The sequence below is a fragment of the Anolis carolinensis genome, chromosome 1 (assembly GCF_035594765.1).
Source record: "Anolis carolinensis isolate JA03-04 chromosome 1, rAnoCar3.1.pri, whole genome shotgun sequence".
NCBI lineage: Eukaryota > Metazoa > Chordata > Lepidosauria > Squamata > Dactyloidae > Anolis > Anolis carolinensis.
In genome coordinates this window covers 78,094,232-78,115,490 of record NC_085841.1, presented here as the reverse complement: position 1 = coordinate 78,115,490, position 21,259 = coordinate 78,094,232, and the positions used below count along the sequence as shown (strand labels likewise).

The following is a 21,259-nucleotide window of genomic DNA, read 5'->3' as shown; positions in this document are numbered from 1 at the left end:
TCTTTCTTAAAACATCAGCACACATGTGTTGGTCTGAGCACTCCCAAAGTCTAATGGAGTCTGTGATCTGAGCAGTCTTGGATCAGATCATGTGGTCTTCAGCCTCTCCTACAACCTCTTAAGAAACATAGAGCAAAAACGCTGCATACCAAAACATACACACAAAACAGTAAGCAAACAGAGAATCACATATTAACAAATTACTAGAGAAGGCTTGAGGAAAGTTGTAATTTCCAACATAAGCTGCTAGATAATTCAGGTTGTCAAAGCAGAAAATCCACATTATCCTATTTGAACTGGATTATCTTAGTCTAGTATTGTTAAGTTTGCAACAAAAATACAAGTAAAGGAAAATAGAAATAAATATAGCAGCTATAACCAAAACAGTTTAAAACAATTCAGTTAATATTGTTCAACCTCCAGATCCCCTTAATTGATATCTACAGTTTCATTTATCCCTCTCTGACAAAATATATCATCTCTAGGTGTTTTCTAGGTCCTTCAGCATGACTGTACAGTATTCTTGAGCTAAAAATCAATCATTTTAAATGTATCCATAATCATTTATGCTTTTATGTATTCACCATAGGTCCAGGAACATATCCCTTACAGAATCAACTGTAGTTATAAATATTGGATAAATAAAAAGATGACAGGTATTAGCGGAGCTTTTCTGAGTATTTCCTTGAATTAGGACATCACAGGACTGATGGCCCTCCTTTCTCATCTCTTAACTTAAAAGTAGGGCCACAGATAAAGTAGGGCCATTGATAATCTATCATCAGGCATGTCAGCAAATGCCACCAAAGGTAGTAAGTAAGTAGGCACTGGAAGGTGTTTTATAACGATAGCAGTACTTCCTAGATGTGCTATTCTTTGTTCATTTTTTATGGAACATCCATTGCCCAGTCAAATTGTATTTTATCATCCATTTTTCTTTTGTATCTTAACAGCTGGTAAGCCTGTAAGGGCAGAAACTACTTTTGGGGGTGAAAGTTGGAATGAGAAATCAATTTATTCCAATATCTTATGTTTCCCCAGAACTAATTTGTATTTGTTTTACTGCAATTGCAATGCTTGATTGCCCTGAGTTAAGAAGCAAAGCACCACCAAGTGGGAGCAGTTGTCAGTGAGACAGCAGCTGATATAGGAACATCCTGTGTTTTCTGCATCGATTGCCATGTGTATTTTTGGTTTCACAGGCATGTATGGCCTGCAGCTCAATCACACCATAAACTTACTTGCCACCGACATAAACATTGTTGGTTCCTCTTTCTAGCAACAGCAGTCTTTTTAATCACCTCTGTTTGTGTATAAACTGTCACGAGCTCTGTTGGCTTTCTAGTCTCCGTTTCTCTAGCTTTCAATCATTTATCAGTGGAACAAATGAATGAAGAAAACTAACATGGATGGAGAAAATAATGTACAAATGACACCAAAGAATTAATAGTTGCCATACAGATGGCAGCTTGCAGGGCATTTATTAAATGTTGGAAAACTGCGCAATTTCTTACATGTAATTTGTAGTATATGGAGCTGTGCGAATACCATGGCAAGAAGAAAAATGTTATCCAATTAATTGAGCTAAAGGTAAATCTTTTTTGTTTTTACACATTACAGTGTGACCCCCATATCTTTGGAGGATGTGTTCCTTAACTTGCATTGGATTGGAATGGATGGCCATTGGGGTCTCTTCCAACTCTGATTCTACAGTAGAATCCCTCTTGTAGATGTCTGCATCAGAAGCGAACCTCAATGAGTTCAGTGTGGTTTGCTATCAAATACAGTGTGTATAAAATTGCAGCCTGAAGTGTTTTTCTCTATTCTGTCAAGACATCCTAAAGCTTAGATCAAACTTATAAATTATGCAATGGAAATGAACGAGATATGGTGCCTCTCTTATTAAGCAACACAAATAGCACAATATTGCCTACAAGTATGGAAGTAATATGAAGGTGCTGGAAATTGTGGTGTAATTTAAAATGAGTGTTAATATGTAAATAGGCCCGGCATTAGAATGCAAAAATCATGGACTGTGTCTGCTGATCAGGGATGATTGAGCATTCAGTACTTTTTTAAACTATGTCAGATAATTTGTTCAGAATCATGACCAGTATTATAAATCTTTTAGGTTTGAAGCCTTAACAATAAATACTTACATAGAAGATAATACGGTTCATTGCAAGTTGAAATGAGGGAATTATGAAGAAGATTTAATTCCCTCTCATGAGCTAAAGCACTTATCATCATTCCAGACAAATACAGTGAAATAAATGCTCTATAAGCATTCTATTTACATTTTCTAACCTTTCTAGGTTCTATTTCATGTATAAAAGAAAAATATAGGAAAGAAAAACAATGTGGAGAGTATTATCTCAGATTTATGCATCAAAAATAGAAAATGGCATTTTCTGTTTGATTATGAATTGAACAGTATTGTATTTATTTATACAAAAGTATTTGTATACTTTTTAGCAAGGGCTCCCAGGCAAGATACAAAATCAAATCAAACATTAAAGTAAAGTAAAAACCAAAAGAGCAAAGATACAGTAAAATTGAAAATAACACAGTATAAATGCATAGGACAAATAAACCCCAAAGAAAGAATCACAACAGAAGCAAATGTGTCCCTAGGTTTTCAAAGTTTGTTCAAGATGGCAAAAGTTATTTTTGAAGAAGAAGACACAGCAGTTTTCTTTTTCCTGAAGCGACTGAGAAAGGCAAAATTTTCCACTCTCTTCTCCCCCTGGTGGACACTTGAGGATAACCTTTTGCATTTTGAACTCAGTTTTTTTTAGCAATTTAAGGAAGCTGAGAACAAAGGGGAAAACTGGGAAAGGAGGGAGAAAGTGGGATATTTTAAAAAGCTTTTTAAAAAGTAGGAAGACAGAGAATTAAGTTAGAATGCGTGTTGCAAATCAAGACAGTTGGCATGTATGACATATACACAAAACATAGTTCTTGTGATGTGTTTGTCACTGATGTTGAAACAAACAATGTTGTGTTGAGGCACATCTTTTTGAGGAGGCCATTCCAACCCTGTAATGCTAAAAATGTCCCACCTGACTCTAATAATAATAATAATCTTTATTCTTATACCCCGCCTCCATCTCCCCGAAGGGACTCGGGGTGGCTTATATGGGGCAAAAGCCCAAACAAATACAGTAAGAACCATAAAACACATCAAACAACAAACAACCATGTGCAAAAGGAATAAACATTAACATAGACATAGCAAAAACATTGGTAAAAGCATATTAAAATACAGTGATAAAATCATAAAAACAACTGGGCGAAAGTGCGCTAAGTAGACATGAGGTAGTTAATAAAGTGCTATAAGGTCTTAGAGGGTTTGGAGTGGGATGGACCCTGTGATTATACCAGAAAATTGGCAAAGTAAGATGCAACCAATCAGAACAAGGACACCAAAGCAACATTTTATCATACAGATGGGGGCTCTTATCCAAAGGCCTGAGTGAAGAGCCATGTTTTAAGGCTCTTTCTAAATGCAGCCAAGGTAGTAGCTTGCCTAATTTCCCTGGGGTGCGAGTTCCAGAGCCGGGGGGCCACCACAGAGAAGGCCTTCTCCCTCGTCCCCACCAACCGCACTTGTGAAGGAGGTGGAAGTGAGAGGAGGGCCTGCCCTGACGAACGAAGCGATAACACAGGTTTATAGAGGGAAAGGTGGTCATGAAGGCAGGTGGGTCCCAAACCGTTCAAGGCTTTATAGGTAATCACCTGAACCTTGAATTGGGTCCGGAAGATAAACGGCAGCCAATGGAGCTCCTTAAACAGGGAGGTAGACCGCTCCCTGTAATTCGCTCCAGTTAGAAACCTAGCTGCTGAGCGTTGGACTAATTGAAATTTCCAGGCTGTTTTCAAGGGCAGCCCCACGTAGAATGCATTGCAATAGTCCAGTCTAGAGGTAACTAAGGCATGAACCACCGTGGCCAAGTCAGACTTCACGAGGTACGGTCGCAGCTGGCGCAAAGTTTTAATTGTGCAAAGGCCCTCCTGGCCACTGCCGACACCTGAGCATCAAACATCAGTGATGAGTCCAGGGGGACCCTCAAGCTGTGGACCTGCGCCTTCAGGGGGAGTGCGACCCCATCAAGCACAGGTTGCCACCCAATACCCTGATCAGACATACGACTGACCTGGAGGACCTCTGTCTTGTCAGGATTAAGCTTCAGCTTATTCACCCTCATCCAGCCCATCACAGCCACCAAGCACTGGTCCAGTATCTGAGGGGCTTCCTTGGAATTTGGTGAAAAGGAATAGTAGAGTTGGGTGTCATCTGCGTAGGGATGGCACTCTCTACCTATCATATTGACTCTGTAGGCCTCCAATGTGGAAGAAAGTTCCTTGGGAAATTTCAAGAGTCTGTCATCAAATTTCAAGGGCCTGTCATCAAAATTTGTACCATTTAAGTCAGTGGTTTTCAACCTGGGGTCTCCAGATGATTTTGGCTTTCAACTCCCATAAATCCTAACAGCTGGTAAATTGGTTGGGATTTCTGGGAGTTGTAGGCCAAAAACATCTGGGGACCCCAGGTTGAGAACCACTGATTTAAGTGAAGATTTGCATAAGGTTTGATGTATTATGTTGGGGGAATGGTAGACATATTGCATAGTTTCTTAACAATTTTACAGTCCACATTATTGTTTTTTAAGTTATTTTTATGGGATGTATCATCCAACTATCCCTTGGTATTTTAAAATTAAGCTGTTGCTTTCTATCTTAAAATGAAAAGTGTCATATTCCCAATTGTAATATTTCCAGCTGCACTAAAATGTACAGATCTCCTGCTGAGTAACTAATGACTATATATAAACACACACACTTTTGTAACAGTAATATATATGAATAGCATACAGAAACTATCACATTACTGTATAAAATCATTAATCAAATGCAATTACGTGATGGTCGTTTTCCCCTCTGCCAAATTAAGAGTAAATTGAGAATCAGCAGAAATAGTATTGACAGGTCATCTTGTAAATTCTTTCTAATCTTTCTGAGGGAGAAATCTAATCACATTTGACCTTTCACAGCTGGGATAGTTTCTGACACCTCCATGTTTTTTTGAAGACAGATATTCATTCCTGTTTTGCAGGGGAAAATGAACCACATTTCTTCTTCATGCCTTATAGCTTTCTCCTTTTTCATTGTATTCATGCTGAATGTTTGAGGTTATACATGTAATCAATCCTAATACTATTTGGATGTTAATCCAACAAGAAATGGAAAACACCAAAAAGGTATTTCAAGAACATTATTGAGGGGGAAAACCATTATTTTTTTCTTTAACAAATATCTTTTGCATGTTTGACTGTAGCTAATTAAGGCCAAACTACATATGATAGTAATCATATGGTTTGATCCTGGGTGTGATATAAGTATGTGTGTGTGTGTGTGTGCATGCACACACACACACACACACACACACACACACACACGGCAGTGTAGAAGGGGCCTAGATCTTCCAATACATTTCTGAGCCAGTTTCCAGTGGAGGTTGATTGTAGAGTTGTGCTGAAAGACCTAGGGTGGATCTACACTGCCCTATATCCCAAGATCTGATCCCACATTATCTGATCATCCTAGATTATCTAGCAGTGTAGTCTCAGATCTTGAGATATAGGGCAGTGTAGATCCAGCCTCATAAAAGACTAAGGGCCCTTCTACAAAGCACCTAAAATGTGGAAGTTACCGGGTGGCTAAATGATGCTGGTGCTAAATCTGCACTCATTAACAGAGGGAAAATACATGGTAAAAAGGTCTCCTTATATCCCGATTTCAGACGAAAAATGAGCATATTTGCATGACTGTCAAGCAAAACACTTGATTTTCTTCCCTCCCCTCTGTGGAGACTACTCCAGTGCATGTCCGCTTTTAACAAGCCTGAAACAGCTGATCAGTTGATTGGGCTGTCAAATAGATACATAGATGGTTTAAAGGAAGCACAAATGGAAAGCAATTAGAATTCTCTGAAACTGTTTATTTCACAGTTTATAATATTAAACAGAGCTTTCATTAAGAATTGGGGAAGAGAGAGATAAAAAAATGTGCTTGTGTGTACATTCAGATATTTGCATGAGTGCATATGAGTTCCAGCACCTAACAGAGTGTTTTTGTTTTTTTAACTTCCTCCGGATGTTCCCTGTCCATTCTCCATCTTGTTCCGATACAGAGGACGCCTGTGAGGATGGTGGGGGACCTAATCCCAAGACTAACAGGTCTGTGTGGGGACCTGCAGTAAGGTCACGGAATTTTTTATCCCTCATTTTAAACCTGTATTTTGGCACTGTCTGGAAGTGCCCTAATGCCCCTTCTACACTGTCCTTATATCCCAGGATCTGATCCCAGGTTCTTTGCTTTGAACTGATTATATGGTATAAGCAGATAATCTGGGATCAGAACCTGGGATATGAAGACAGTGTAGAAGGGGCCTAGGTTTTCAAAAGCCTTCTCGGAATTCAAAGAAATAACTGCTGATTGGTGAGTTTTATGCAAGTTGAAAGAATTCAAGTTCATAGCTTTTTGAATATTATCTGCTGACCAGTAATGGCAGATGAAATTACTTCTTCTAATTAATTAGATAGAAATAGCTGTCAATATTTTGATATAAATATTAGGATATAAGGAATTACTTAGCATAGTCAGCATGATCCATAGCAGTTTAGGTAGTAGGAGAATATAGGCATCATTTAATTATGAAGGGAAGAAACTGAATTCTAAGGCAATGTTTGTAAAGATGGGGCAGTTTTGATGCTCACCAACTTTACCATTCAACTGGAAACCCATCAAGGCCAGAAGACTTTCCATTTCTCGTATTTGCAATAAAATTGAAATTTTCTCACAGGCTCCTTCTACACTGCCATATAAAATCCAGATTATCAGTCTTGAACTGGATTATATGGCATTGTCAACTCAAATAATCCAGTTCAAAGCAGATAATGTGAATTATTTGCTTTGATAATCTGGGTTATATGCCAGTGTAGAAGGGGCCCCAATGGAGTGGAACTGGATTCCTTTCATCCACATTCTGATCTACATTATGTGGTTGTGTAGAAGTAACCTAACAACTTCATCAGATGGGCTACCAGAATCTCCATGCATTGTGACGAATCTGGTGGTGCCGGTTGGGAGGCGTAGGGAACCCATGACCCGACTACTGGGTCACCTGATTTCCTCGTCGCCTCATCCTATGGAGAGAAGCGTTGGCCACCCGTCATCCCCCAATTTATCTAATACAACACGGAAAGCCTCTCATGTTGCTGAGCAAATGGCATGCACTGGTTCTGCTATACTTTTGTGATGGAGCCCTGCCGGAAGTAGCTGTATGTCAGGGATGGGGGCCGATGGGCTCTGTTGCAAAAGTATAGACAAAAAAGCGCATGTTACTGAAAAGTACCCTGTCTGATGAGGATGTAGGTGTAAAGATTTCAAAAGAAATTGCTGCTGTATGATAAGATGTAGAAGATCGGTACAGGCAGTCCTCGAGTTACAAACATCTGACTTACAAACAACTCATAGCTAAGAACAGGGGTGAGAGAACAGGAAGTGAGAGACATCAACCCCATGGAAGGGAAATTCACTCCTGAAAGAGTTATCATGGAGAAAAGGTGTCTCAACTGAAGCTTTCTCACCAATCCTTGTTTCCACAACAAGTCAATTTTTCAAAATCCAACCATCACAGAGACAGAAAGTGAGGTGAAATCTTCTGAACAGGGGCAGAGAAGGCAAAACGCACACCATGGGGGAGTTAACCCTACCTTATGCTATCCAAAGCTTTTATGTATGACTGGAGTTACCTGAAAAAATGTATCTGTTCTAACTTCCATATGAAATCAATTTAAGAATAAGCCCATAGAACCTAAATTGTGGATTTATATCTGTGGCTAGTGTGTGTGTGTGTGTGTGTGTGTGTGTGTGTGTGTGTGTGAGAGAGAGAGAGAGAGAGAGAGAGAGAGAGAGAGAGAGAGAGAGAAAAGCGTCAATATATACAGTATATTGTATTGCTTCCATCTTTGATAGCTTGATAGCTTGCTTTTGGTGCTTAAGGTAAGGCCCCAGATTCTTGCTGGGACATTCCCTGTTTTCCCATAGACATGTCAAAGCCAGTTCCATTAGGTACAAGATGAAATTATCCAGTTAATATTTAAGTTTTTTTTCAACTCTTGATAAAGTTGTTCAGATGTTGAAACAGAACATTAAGATATCAAATATTTCAACTACTTGTTCAATAATTCCCTTTAAAAGATTTTTGTCTTTTTTAATAAGAGGAATAAGCAATGATTCTCCCTGAACGTAGACATTGCCTGCTTCTCTCATAGAGCCTTAATTCATTTTAAAATATTCTGTTAGATCCGTTGGCATTTGAGCCCTAAACTGTTCATCGTTGAGTAGTGAATCATTAAAATGTCTGAGAGGAAAGTTTTGGAGCATCAGAAAAGTGTAATTCTAGACCAGTGCTTCTCAACCCGTGATTCTCCAGGTGTTTTGGCCTACATTTCCCAGAAATCCCAGCCAGTTTACCAGCTGTTAGGATTTCTGGGAGTTGAAGGCCAAAACATCTGGGGACCCACAGGTTAAGAATCACTGTTCTAGACCAATAAGAATATGTCTTGATATTTTCAATTTTGTTAATATTACTAACCAAAGATGTAAAAATTAAGAAACAATATAACCTGAAACAATTATTGGTGGAGATAAAGGTATATTCTCTATCACCATGAATCAATTGAATCATATTCATTCATAATATATCTGTAAAGTAGGTGTCACCATGGATTGCATTATTGGTGGAGATATTCCTGTCAAAAGATCAGCTGTATTGATAAAATCACCAACTGGAATACTAGAGATAAACTTTTTGGAGGGAAAACTTGAGGAAATTCTTTGAAAGGCAAGGACGTTGGGGAAATCCTTTCACTTGTTGGATTTGCTGGGGCATGAACCTTTTTGGCATGATCACAGACAATAAATCCACATAAAAAGGGACAGTATGATTCATTGGGATAAAGTGGATTGCTCCTGTTCTTTACAACTACATTATATGCTTAATTTGTTGGTTTCTGATTGGATGTTTAGGTCTTTATAGCTAAGTCTATAATTTCTCAATAAAAACAAAATTTGTATTATAGATCTTTGCCCTTCCTGGCTTTTCAAACAGTCCAGAGGGGGACTGGAAACGTGGGTGAAGGCTGTGGTCAATTCCTCCTTGGAACGAAAGCAGAATTCCAACTTGCCCTAAGGAGGCAGTTGTGAGACATATATTTAAAAAGCCATCCCTGAACCTCTCCATAATGGATGACTATCGGCCAGTGTCCAGCCTTCCCTTTTTGAGCAAGGTTTTGGAGCATGTAGTCGTCTCCCAACTCCAGCAATTTCTGGATGAAATGGATGATCTAGATCCGTTTTAATCTGGTTTCAGGCCTGGCTATGGAACAGAGACAGCTTTGGTCGCCTTGATGGATGACCTATGCAGAGAACTAGTTGGATGAGTGTGTCCCTGTTGGTTCTCCTTGACCTCTCAACTGCTTTGGATACCATCAATGATGGTATTCTCCTAGGCTGTCTCACTGGGATGGGACTGGGAGGCACTGTTTTAAATGATTCCGTTCATTCCTGGAGGGCCATACCCAGGTGTTGCTGGGGGATGCCTGTTCAAACCTGTGGGGTTCCTCGGGTTTCCATTTTGTCCCCCATGCTTGTCTTGGCACCAAACCTGGAGACCCATGTGTTGGCAGTGGCCTTTGCACAATTAAAACTTAGGCACCAACTGTGCCCGTCCCTTGAGAAGCCAGATATGGCCATAGTGGTACATGCCTTAGTTATAACCCTATTTGGATTACTGCAATGCACTGTATGTGGGGCTGCCTTTGAAGAGTTCTTGTAAACTTCAACTGGTGTAAAGGTTGCTAACTGGGGCTGGCTACAGGGAGAGGACCCCCCCCCCCCATTGCCTCAGCTCCACTGGCTGCCAGTTTGTTTCTGGGCACAATTCAAAGTGCTGGTTTTGACCCTATATGGCTCGTGTCCATGCTGTTTGGCTGATCATGTCTTCTTGTATGAACTTGCTACTTTGTGTCTCCTTTGTGGAGAGAAAAAGTAGTGTATGAAAATAATAATAATAATAATAATAATAATAATAATAATAATAATAATAGTGTTCAGATCTGATGCCATCTCATGGGTTGTGTAATGTTGAATCAGATGCCTATTTTCCATTCTTCTGTTTCTTGTTATGCCATTTATTCTCTAATTTGGCTGAAATTCTGTCTTGAGTCCAACATTTTTAACAAACGGATTATCATTATTCTTTGATATCAACAAACGTGTACAGTTTTGCATTTTAAGTGAATTATTTGTGAAAAGTGCATTGATGTCAAAGAAAAATGTACATAACTGATATACTCTCGCAAGCAATGTCCAAATGTTGTTGTAATACGGAATCAGATCAATTTTTCTTATTGTTTTTATGTGAAGAAGCCAATTATGCTTTAGTTTCTACATTTTCAAATAAAAAATACAGGAAGGTTAGATAGAAAATAATTTGTCTTCTCACTTTCATTTTCTGTACATATGTGCTACTCCTATGATTCATGTTCCTATTAAACTACTTTCATTGAATATTTGATACAATTTAGCAGATCCCTAGCAGCATGTTCTGACAAACAAAACTCATTGTGGAACAGCAACAAAAAGGCATTGTCTGTTGTGTTTACTAACCATTCCTGATATCTAAAGACCAAATGAAGATGCTAAGTTTTAAAAGGATGGAATGGAGAGTGATGGGATTGCTCTGAGAAAGGGTATCATTGACCAAATTGCTAATAGCAGTTAATAATATCTTCTTTTTAATGCTTAGATAGTTCACATGAATGCCTTGTGCTTGCATCTGAGAGTTACATGCATACATATTTTGGGGGGCCTGGCTGCACATGAGGGTGTGTTTTTAGTTCAATTCCCACCATTATTTTAAGTTCGGTATCGAGGGGTATTTGTACCAAGTTGGGTCTAGATCCATCATACAACATACATACATACATACATACATACATACATAATATTTTCAGACAGATAGATAAATAGATAGACAGACAGACAGACAGATGACAAGGAATGAGAGCAAGGTCAGCAGCAGTGGTAGAGGCAGTAGCAGCAAAGATATACAATTGTGTTTAAAAATAATTACAGAGCATATTTGAGGAATGAATTTCATTTAGATTGGGGCTGTGGCATATTGATTGATATGATCATCCCCCTGTTTTTAAAAGAAAAAGTTGTTCTCTCTGTAACCCATCTATAAGGGTTTTGCATTAGGGCGACAAAATGAGTTAAAATAACAAGAAATGAAAGGGCAAGACACTTTTGTATACTAGGGCAGCTTGTAAGACTCAGGGCAAAGTACATCCTGAACCTTGTGAAGGCATGAGCTGGCATTTGCAGAAGCATTTCTATTAGTAGAGTAAATCCAAGCTGAAATGTGTGTGAAATATGGTACTTACTATTTACACAGAAAAATCAACCCAAATATGGCAACCAGTGATTACTTATTTATGGTTGCTGGATAAAGATGTTACTTTAGTAATTTTATTTTATTCTGGCATCTGTATCAACCAGATTTTCATCCTAACAGGTGGGCTGATGAATGACAGGGGCACTGAATTTGATGATGAATGTGCATTTGGGATTGCCACTGTTGGAATGTCTTGGCTAATGAGGGTCCCCCTCCCCCGGTGCCATCCACAAATCAATTAGCAGACTACCATGAAGACATTCCCCCATCTGCTTATTACTCTATTTGGCTGTGCTGTTTAACACATTTACTTTGGGGAGCAGTAGTTACATCTTAACAACAAGATTATGGAAATTGTTCTCATAGTAAATTATGCTGAGTGTGCTACTTGTTGGATTTTGTTTTGTTTTTCCTTCAGAATATACAGTGTTTTCATGAATAAAGAATTTTGGGCTTATAAAGATGTTGCATTCTCAGTCATTTAAAAAATGGTGATGATGTCAAAAGGTAAAGATATTTAACAGATAACTAAAATGTAATATAGAACAATCCCTATATCTATGTGGAATATGTTACTGGGCTTCGTGTAGATACTCAGAACTTTGGATAATAGCAAATCTTGTTGAAATACATGATTTTTGGTCCAAGAATACCATAGAATCATGTTGAAGAGTTTGCTGTTTACTACTCCAGTGGCGACCAAATGGAGAGATGAATTCAAAGTATAGGACTAGAGGTTCCACCAGAACTTCTTGACAGTATGAGTTCCTTGACAGTGAAATATGCTGCCTTGGAGTGTGAAGGTATCTCCTTTTCTGGAGGTTTTAAGCAAAGACTGGATGATAATCTCTTGAGAGCTTTGTTTGTGCTTTATAGCCTCTTCCAACTCTATGTTGGAGGACCTAGAAAATGCCTAGAGAAGACATATGAGGTGCAGATATTATGGTCATATTGTCCATACATAAGCGAAGTCAAGCCAATGAGCAGAAAAATTTGAAATCCACATTTTCCCTCATAAATCATGAAGCCATTGATACAGTCTCCATAAAAATATTGCCTAACAAATGGAGCCATGACAGCATAAGCAGGATCATAGTGTCATACAGCAATCTTCTTCAGTTCAGTGCCCTCTGGATAATAATTTCTTAAACTGGATTATGACTGCATTTAGGGTCCCCTAACAATTTAGCGCTCCATGCAGCCATGCCAGCCACATGACCTTGGAGGTGTCTACGGACAACGCCGGCTCTTCAGCTTAGAAATGGAGATGAGCACCAAACCCCCAGAATCAGACATAACTGGACTTAACATCAGGGGAATATCTTTACCTTTACCTTAACAATTTGGAAGTCATGAAAAAATTGTGTAGCTTGCCTTCTAGTGGCTGTTTTGGATATTTAAAGGAATGTGTTGGCAACTACACATAGCAAATGCTTCAGCTGCCACTTGTGGCTGCAAACCGAGCATGCCAGCATGGCATGAAAAGCATTGAAGATGATCTATACCCTGCAGTATCAAATATTCAGCCAAGATTATTAGTGATGGCCACAACCACACATCAGCTTTAAGAATATATAGGAGGCATTGAAAAAAAAACTTTTAAAAGATAAGTTGCAGAATCCTCAAACCACATGAGTAGAGCAAAATAATCTTTACAAGTTCAGGATAACATATAATTATGTCATTGGCTATGTAATAATAATAATAATAATAATAATAATAATAATAATAATAATAATAATAATAATAGTTTTATTTATTTCTCGCCTCTACTCACAGCTCGAGGCAGGTTACAGCATTACTAAAACATAAATTAACACATAATCATTTTAAAACATTCTGTAAAATATACATATTAAAACATACCTCCATAAAATACATATCAAAATACACAAAACAAAAACCAGGCATAAAGTGGAGTTTAAAATTCATCATTAAAACTGTCTGGGTAGGCCTGCCGGAAGAGATAAGTCTTCACTTGTTATCTTAAATTCCAAAAAGTGATCCAGATGTTGGAACTCTACTGGCAGGTCGTTCCACAGCCATGGACCAGCCAATGAAAAGGTCCTCTGGGTGGTGATTGCCAGTTGGGTTTTGGCTAGTTGGAGTAACTGCCCCCCAGAGGACCTAAGTGTGCAGGGTAGATTATATGGGAGAAGGTGATCCTTTAGGTAATACTGCATTGGGTTAATTTGTAATCTTTTCTTTTTTTCTTCCTTTCATTTTTGGTCATCTATGTCAACATGCTACTTGTATATGCTCTGGTCTATATGAGTGACTTCGGTATCTTTTCCATTTATCAATATTTATGCATACAGTAGAGTTCCGGTTATCCAACATAAAGGGGTGGGCCCAGTGTTGGATAACTGAAACTGACAGATAATAGGGAGGCCCTATTCAAGCCAGGGGCTTGGCAAGGAGGGAAGGGACTTTTGCACCCCATGTATGGAGGAGCCTCTCCGGGGGTGCAGAGGGGAAGGGCAAACTTGAGAGGCCGCATTTGAAAAACCTTTGAAATTGAGGCCACAGGAAGGTGCCTTGAGGGAGGCAGGCTCAGAAGGAAGCTTTAATGGAAAATTTCTTCTTCCCGCACCTTCCTTGTTTACCTTTAAGGAGCTCGAAGGCTTCCACCAGCTGTTCCAAGGTGGCGGGGTGGCAGGGTGGGCTCCATGTGGAGGAAGAGGGAGAGAAAACTCCTCCTCTCTCTCCCTCTTCTCTCGAGCTCCCTTTGACTGCCCCAGGAAGATGCGAAGAAGGAGGAGGCGGTGGAAGGGGAGAGAGACACCGCAGTGGCGGCAGCTTCCTCCCATGCTTCCTCGCGGCTCCGGGCCCTCTTCCACATGGAGCCCACCCCGACGCCCAACGCCCAACGCCTTGGATTATATTAAGTGTAGACTCAGATAATCCAGTTCAAAGTAGATAATTGGGATTATATGGCAGTGTAGAAGGGGCTTTAGTAGTTGTAACTAAGGCCTTTTCTACGCTGCCATATAAAATTCAGATATCCAGACAAACTGCTTTGAACTAGATTATATGGCAGTGTAGACACATATAGAATCATAGAATCATAGAATTGTAGAGTTGGAAGAGACCTCACGGGCCATACAGTCCAACCCCCTGCAAGAAGCAGGAAAATCTCATTCAAAGCACCCCCGACAGATGGCCATCCAGCCTCTGCTTAAAAGCCTCCAAAGAAGGAGCCTCCACCACAGTCAGGGGGAGAAAGTTCCACTGCCGAACAGCTCTCACAGTGAGGAAGTTCTTCCTGATGTTCAGGTGGAATCTCCTTTCCTGTAGTTTAAAGCCATTGTTCCGTATCCTAGTCTCCAGGGCAGCAGAAAACAAGCTTGCTCCCTCCTCCCTATGACTTCCCATCACATATTTGTACATGGCTATCATGTCTCCTCTCAGCCTTCTCTTAGCAGGCTAAACACACCCAGCTCTTTAAGCTGCTCCTCATAGGGTTTGTTCTCCAGACTCATTTTAGTCGCCCTCCTCTTGACGCTTTCCAGCTTGTCAACATCTCCCTTCAACTGTGGTGCCTAGAATTGGACACAGTATTCCAGGTGTGGCCTGACCAAGGCAGAATAGAGGGATAGCATGACTTCCCTGGATCTAGACGCTATACCCCTATTTATGCAAGCCAAAATCCCATTAGCTTTTTTCGCCGCCGCATCACATTGTAGGCTCATGTTTAACTTGTTGTCCATGAGGACTCCAAGATCTTTTTCACACATACTGCTGTTAAGCCAAGCATCGTCTCCCATTCTGTATCTTTGCATTTCATTTTTTCTGCCGAAGTGAAGTATCTTGCATTTGTCCCTGTTGAACTTCATTTTGTTAGTTTCGGCCCATCTCTCTAATCTGTTAAGATTGTTTTGGATTCTGCTCCTGTCTTCTGGAGTGTTAGCTATCCCTCCCAGTTTGGTGTTGTCTGCAAACTTGATGATCGTGCCTTCTAACCCTTCGTCTAAGTTGTTAATAAAGAAGTTAAACAGAACTGGGCCCAGGACGGAACCCTGCGGCACTCCACTTGTGACTTTTTTCCAAGATGAAGAAGATGCATTGGTGAGCACCCTTTGGGTTCATTCGCTTAGCCAATTACAGATCCATTTAACCGTAGTTTTGCCTAGCCCACATTTGACTAACTTGTTTGCCAGAAGGTTGTGGGGGACCTTGTCGAAGGCCTTACTGAAATCCAGGTACGCTACATCCATGGCATTCCCTGCATCTACCCAGCTTGTAATTTTATCAAAAAAAGAGATCAGATTAGTCTGGCATGATTTGTTTTTGGTAAATCCGTGTTGACTATTAGCAATGACCGCATTTGTTTCTAAGTGTTTGCAGACCACTTCCTTAATGATCTTTTCCAGAATCTTGCCTGGTATCGACTTGAGGATAACCGGATGGTAATTGTTTGGGTCGTCCTTTTTTCCCTTCTTGAAGATGGGGACCACATTCGCCCTCCTCCAATCTGCTGGGACTTCTCCTGTTCTCCAAGAACTCTCAAAAATGATTGCTAGTGGTTCTGAAATAACTTCCGCTAGTTCCTTCAATACTCTTGGGTGTAATTGATCCAGCCCGGAGACTTGAATTCATTTAGAGCAGCCAGGTATTCCTTTTTGGGGTTGGATTTCCCCCAATCCTTCATCCACTCCATGTTTTTGAGGTTGAGGCTGGCTTTCTTTTTGTGAGAAGACTGAGGCAAAGAAGGCATTAAATAGTTCTGCCTTTTCCCTATCCCCTGTCAGAATTTCCCCGTCTTCTCTTCACGAGGCCCTATCGCCGCCTTGTTCTTCCTTTTCCTACCGACATAAGCAAAGAAGCCCTTTTTATTGTTTTAAATGTCTCTGGCAAGCCTGAGCTCATTGTGCGCTTTAGCCTTGCAAACCTTTTCCCTATAGGAGTTGGCTATTCGTTTTAATTCCTCTTTGGTGATTTCTCCCTTTTTCCACTTTTTGTGCATGTCTCTTTTGAGTCTGAGTCCAGTTAGAAGTTCTTTGGACATCCATTCTGGCTTCTTTGCAGTTGTCTTGTTTTTATTCTTTGTTGGCACTGTTTGCATTTACGCCTTGAGTATTTCACTTTTGAAAAACTCCCATCCATCCTTGACTCCCTTGTCTTTTAGTATTGGTGTCCATGGAATGCTGCTCAGTATTTCCTTCATTTTTTGGAAGTCAACTCTCCTAAAGTCCAGAAAGCGGGTTTGACTTTTTTTTGTTTCGGCCTTCCTTTGTATTGCAAACTGGAGGAGCACATGGTCACTTGCCCCTAAGGATCCAACCACTTCCACTGTATTGATCAGGTCCTCTGCGTTTGTTAGGATGAGATCAAGAGTAGCCAATCCCCCTTTTGCCTCTTCTACCTTCTGGACCATAAAATTGTCTGCAAGGCAAGTGAGGAATTTGTTGGACTTTGTACTCTTGGCTGAGTTTGTTTTCCAGCAGATATCAGGATAGTTGAAATCACCCATGACTACTATATCTCTTCTTCGTGCCTGTTTGGTGAGCTGCTGACAGAAAGCTTCATCAAGTTCTTCATCCTGGTTCAGAGGTCTGTAGTAGACACCCACGATGAATAATCTAGTTCAAAGCAGATAATGTGGATTATCTGATTTTATAATCTGGATTATTTGGCAGTGTAAAAGAGGCCTGGGTCTTAGTCTGAATTTTTAATAATCTGTCCAAGGTGCTAACCCATACCCTTCCGCAAGGTGAGTGCAGCACCTTGGATATTCCTTTCTAAATTCAAATTAAAGTGACATGTAAACCATAAATCAGCGCTGGAATCTTAAAACCATTTGTTATAGCTTTTTTAAAGTTAAGGAACCTCGGGAATCCTAATATTTTATAGAGGAAATATTAAAACATCACTCTATGCCAGATGCTGATACTCATGGTGATATCAAGTTTTTTCAAATTTCTCCTGTAAACCCCACCCCCAAATATTTGTTTACACACAGATTCATTTTATGTGACAACATTAAAGGTCTGAAAGCTTCCCTTCAAATAATTGGAGCCATGAAGTCAGGCAAATTCATCCTCCTTATAAGGCTGCATGCTGTATATCAATAGGCTGTTCACTTCAATTTCCCATTAAATGGCAATTTAAAGACATGGCTTCAGGGTAACGTAGGAGAATTATCAAAGAGTTTCATTAGCAGTTCAAAGTGACATAGGTTGTAGCCCCCACCCCACCCCCATTTTTTAGTGCTCAATACTTCCATTGACTTGCAATGTGCAAATCAAAGCCAATTTCTACTTCAAAAAAGGGATTCAGTAATTAAGAATCTTCATTAAATTTATTTGTCTTTGGGGAATGACAGGAATTAAATGCAGGGCAGGTGACAATATAGGCCTATCTGCATTTGGATACTTTCTGTGGGATCTGTTCAATTCTATAGCTTCGTGCCTAATCCATACAGACTGCCTAGGTGACAGTGTAGCAAATGTGAGGAAATATTATGGGCCATGCTGGGCCAAGGTAGGTGACTCACAGTTTTTCTGCTTTTCTTCTTTAATTATGGCTTGCCACGTTTTTAGTGGCACTAGACTGGAAGTGCAGAAAAATCCTGAACAGGTAAAAAATAACACCTTTCACTCAGTGAAAAGGGAAGTCGTTGGTCTAAGTCCCATTTAGGTTTTCTGAAGCAGAGTGAACAGCAGTGATGAGTTCTTCTGATGGATTTGCTTTAACGGAAATTTCATGCATTTCTGAAGTGCATTTATCTAATAGGTACCAGTGTCCTTCAGACAGAGAAAAAAAGATTATGTTCCTTTGCAGGAAAATTACACTTTACAGCAATTTTCCTTGCCCTTCTTTTATGTCTGTCTGTTTTAAAGGCTAGCATTCTTGACACAAAGACCAACCCTAATGGTTTTCAGCTCCCAACCATTTTATGTCATAGTGCCTTGACCTTTTCCTGGAAAAATATTATCTAGGAAGGAAAGGAATGTAGTTTGAAATAGTCCCTTTCCCTCAGGGATTTAAGATTCTAGCAATCACTGTCAGGCAACTATCCTTCCTGCTCAATTCATTGTCAATTACAAGAGCAATGTTTAGGGTACGCAATGTATTGTCTGTTTCAACCAACAGCGTAAATACCTCTTTTTTCATGTTTGTTGTTTTGCTGTCTATCCTTTTCCCTTATGTTTCAGTACTAGTAGTAGTAATAGAGATATTCATGGGGAATATTTGATTTGTCTCCACTTTCAAATCATATATTTTATATATTTGATGATATAACTCTATGGTCAACAACATTGTTTCAAAGCTAACACAAAGCAGTTCAACTTTCCATATTTCACAGAAATTAGAATACATAGTTGATATTGTAAAATCAGTTAAGGCTAAGCCATATGCTGCTTTACATGTGTAACAGTTCTGGTTTAGGATCATTTGTTTTTAATTATCCTGGAAGTGAAAATGTTCTCTTTTCAGAGTGACAGCATTCTATGCAAGTGAAGGAAATTTCAACGCTACCCTCCCTTTGTTCAGACTAAAGGTGTTTCATTCCTTAAACCAGGGGTCCTCAAACTTTTTAAGCCAAGGGCCAGTCCACAATCCTTCAGACTGTTGAGGGGCCGGATTATCATTTGAAAAAAATACAAATTCCGATTCACACTGCATATGTCTTATTTGTAGTGCAAAAATAACAACAACAACAACAACAAGAAGAACAATGAAAGAACAATACAATATTTAAAAATAAAAACAATTTTAACCAACATACGTTTATCAGAATTTCAATGGGAAGTGTGGTCCTGCTTCTGGCCAATGAGATAGTGAAGTTAATTGGGGTTGTTGTTGTTGTTGTTGTTGTGTGCCTTCAAGTCATTTCAGACTTTGGGTGAGCCTAAGAATAAAATTTATTTATTATTTATTTACTGCATTTATTTACTACATTTGTATCACACCCTTCTCACCCCAAAGGGGACTCAGAGTGGCTTACAAATTATATGTACATACAATATATTATATTATTAGCATAGCACAATATTAGTATTATATATTACTATATTGAACTATACCACTATACTGTACTATTATTAGTAATATTATATGTAATATAGAATATATAATTAATATTATATGGTATTATTATTAGTGTTATATTGTATTACATTATAATATTATTATCAATATTATATGTATATACAATATATTATATTATAAAACTGAGGGCGGGGGCCAGGTCAATGACCTCGGAGGGCCGCATCCGGCCCCCAGGCCTTAGTTTGGGGACCCCTGCCTTAAACTGTACAGATGCCCAGTGAATTGGGGTGAGAAATGGTTTTGGGGAAATTGCCACTCTTTCTCATTCATGACTGAATGCAGAATATAGTTGCAGAATACAGTTTAGCCCTTTCGGCGTGGGCAAATGAAGCTGAAATTAAGCAGTACACACATTTTTTTCCAGCTGGATAGGGAAGAGATTCATGAAGTGGAGGTTTCCCTTTTTGTGATACTAAATCAGCATTCGTAGTACCTAATTATCACCATCACAACATTTATATAATTTGTTAATTGCAGTGCTGGTGCTCCTTTTCTCTCCAGTTGCCATGTCAAATAAACAAGGTTTGCAAACACCTACACACTTTGTATCAAATTAATTAATTTGCATTGCATTGTAGCAGCAGGAATCTACATAAGGTGATCAAAATAAATGTTAGCAACTGCTCTCAGAAGAAATGAGTAGGTGTATGAATCAAACCTTATTTATTTATTTCTGGTTTAGATGTTTATAGCTGTACAGCTACCAGATGGTGTTTTTACAGGAAGCAATAAGGCTCCCTCATCAAAGGTTTGTGACAATATGGATACTTCTGGGACAATTTGAAAAAGATGGATGTTTATTCAATTGGATGAGATCTTCCTTTTTTTGTAGGAAAAACAAAAAGCAATCCTGTTACACTTTAATGACTAATAAAGGGCAGATTAGTCTGGTGTAAATCTGACCAAGAGTAGCCTCAGTTTCAGCACATTTGTACTAAATCTGGAGCTATTGTCAGGCAACCTGATACGGCATTTGCTCTTCTACGATGTCACTTAGTCCATCTCGCTGCCACTCCAAGCTGACCATGAACCTCTGTCTAAGCTCATGGCCTTTGTGATATTAACTTGGACAGAGCTAAATGGCCAGCTAGGAGTGGTATCAGCACAGGCACAATCCACCTCTTTCCCGTTGTTATCAGACATATGATTGTGACAATGTCCATCTGGACAATAAATTTCGCCCAGCTTGAACCTGATTTTGCTATCCAGCCTATCCCCAAATCCTGGGATACTCCAGAGTTTCCAACAAACTCTGGAATGCTCCTTGACTTTGCCAAAAGCTAGGCTGATTTATAATGGCGGGGGGGGGGGGAGGAAACCAATGATACTCACCATCATGGGGACAACCAAGGGTCCAGTCATGCTGAGTATGGAGATTTGGGCCAGTGCAGACAAGGCCAAAAATAATATCATAAACTTTTCTGCACCACAATACACTTCATAAACTGCACGGTCAATACTTAATGCATCTGAATCTAGAAAAATGCTATTTGGATTTGTTAGCTGACATGGTGTAACAAAGCTACTGGGTATTTCAAAAAGATGGACTTAATTTGAAATAATTCTGTCTCTACAACCATGCACTGCCCTTGAATGAAGCTCTTACCACTTGAAAGGTAGGGGCATAGAGTTTCAAAGGATTAATGTTAGATTGCTCTCCTATTAAATAAACAGCCA

The 21,259-nt window shown here is 39.4% G+C and overlaps 1 protein-coding gene and 1 non-coding gene across 3 annotated transcripts in view; both read left to right on the top strand.

Moving 5' to 3' along the window:
- The window catches only part of sash1 (SAM and SH3 domain containing 1), a 713,255-nt gene that overhangs the window by 111,953 nt on the left and 580,043 nt on the right, over positions 1–21,259 (top strand). The window lies entirely within an intron of this gene.
- mir5394 (microRNA mir-5394) lies at positions 20,597–20,674 on the top strand. Its single transcript, NR_129995.1, has one exon. It is a non-coding gene; the product is annotated as a microRNA mir-5394 (primary transcript).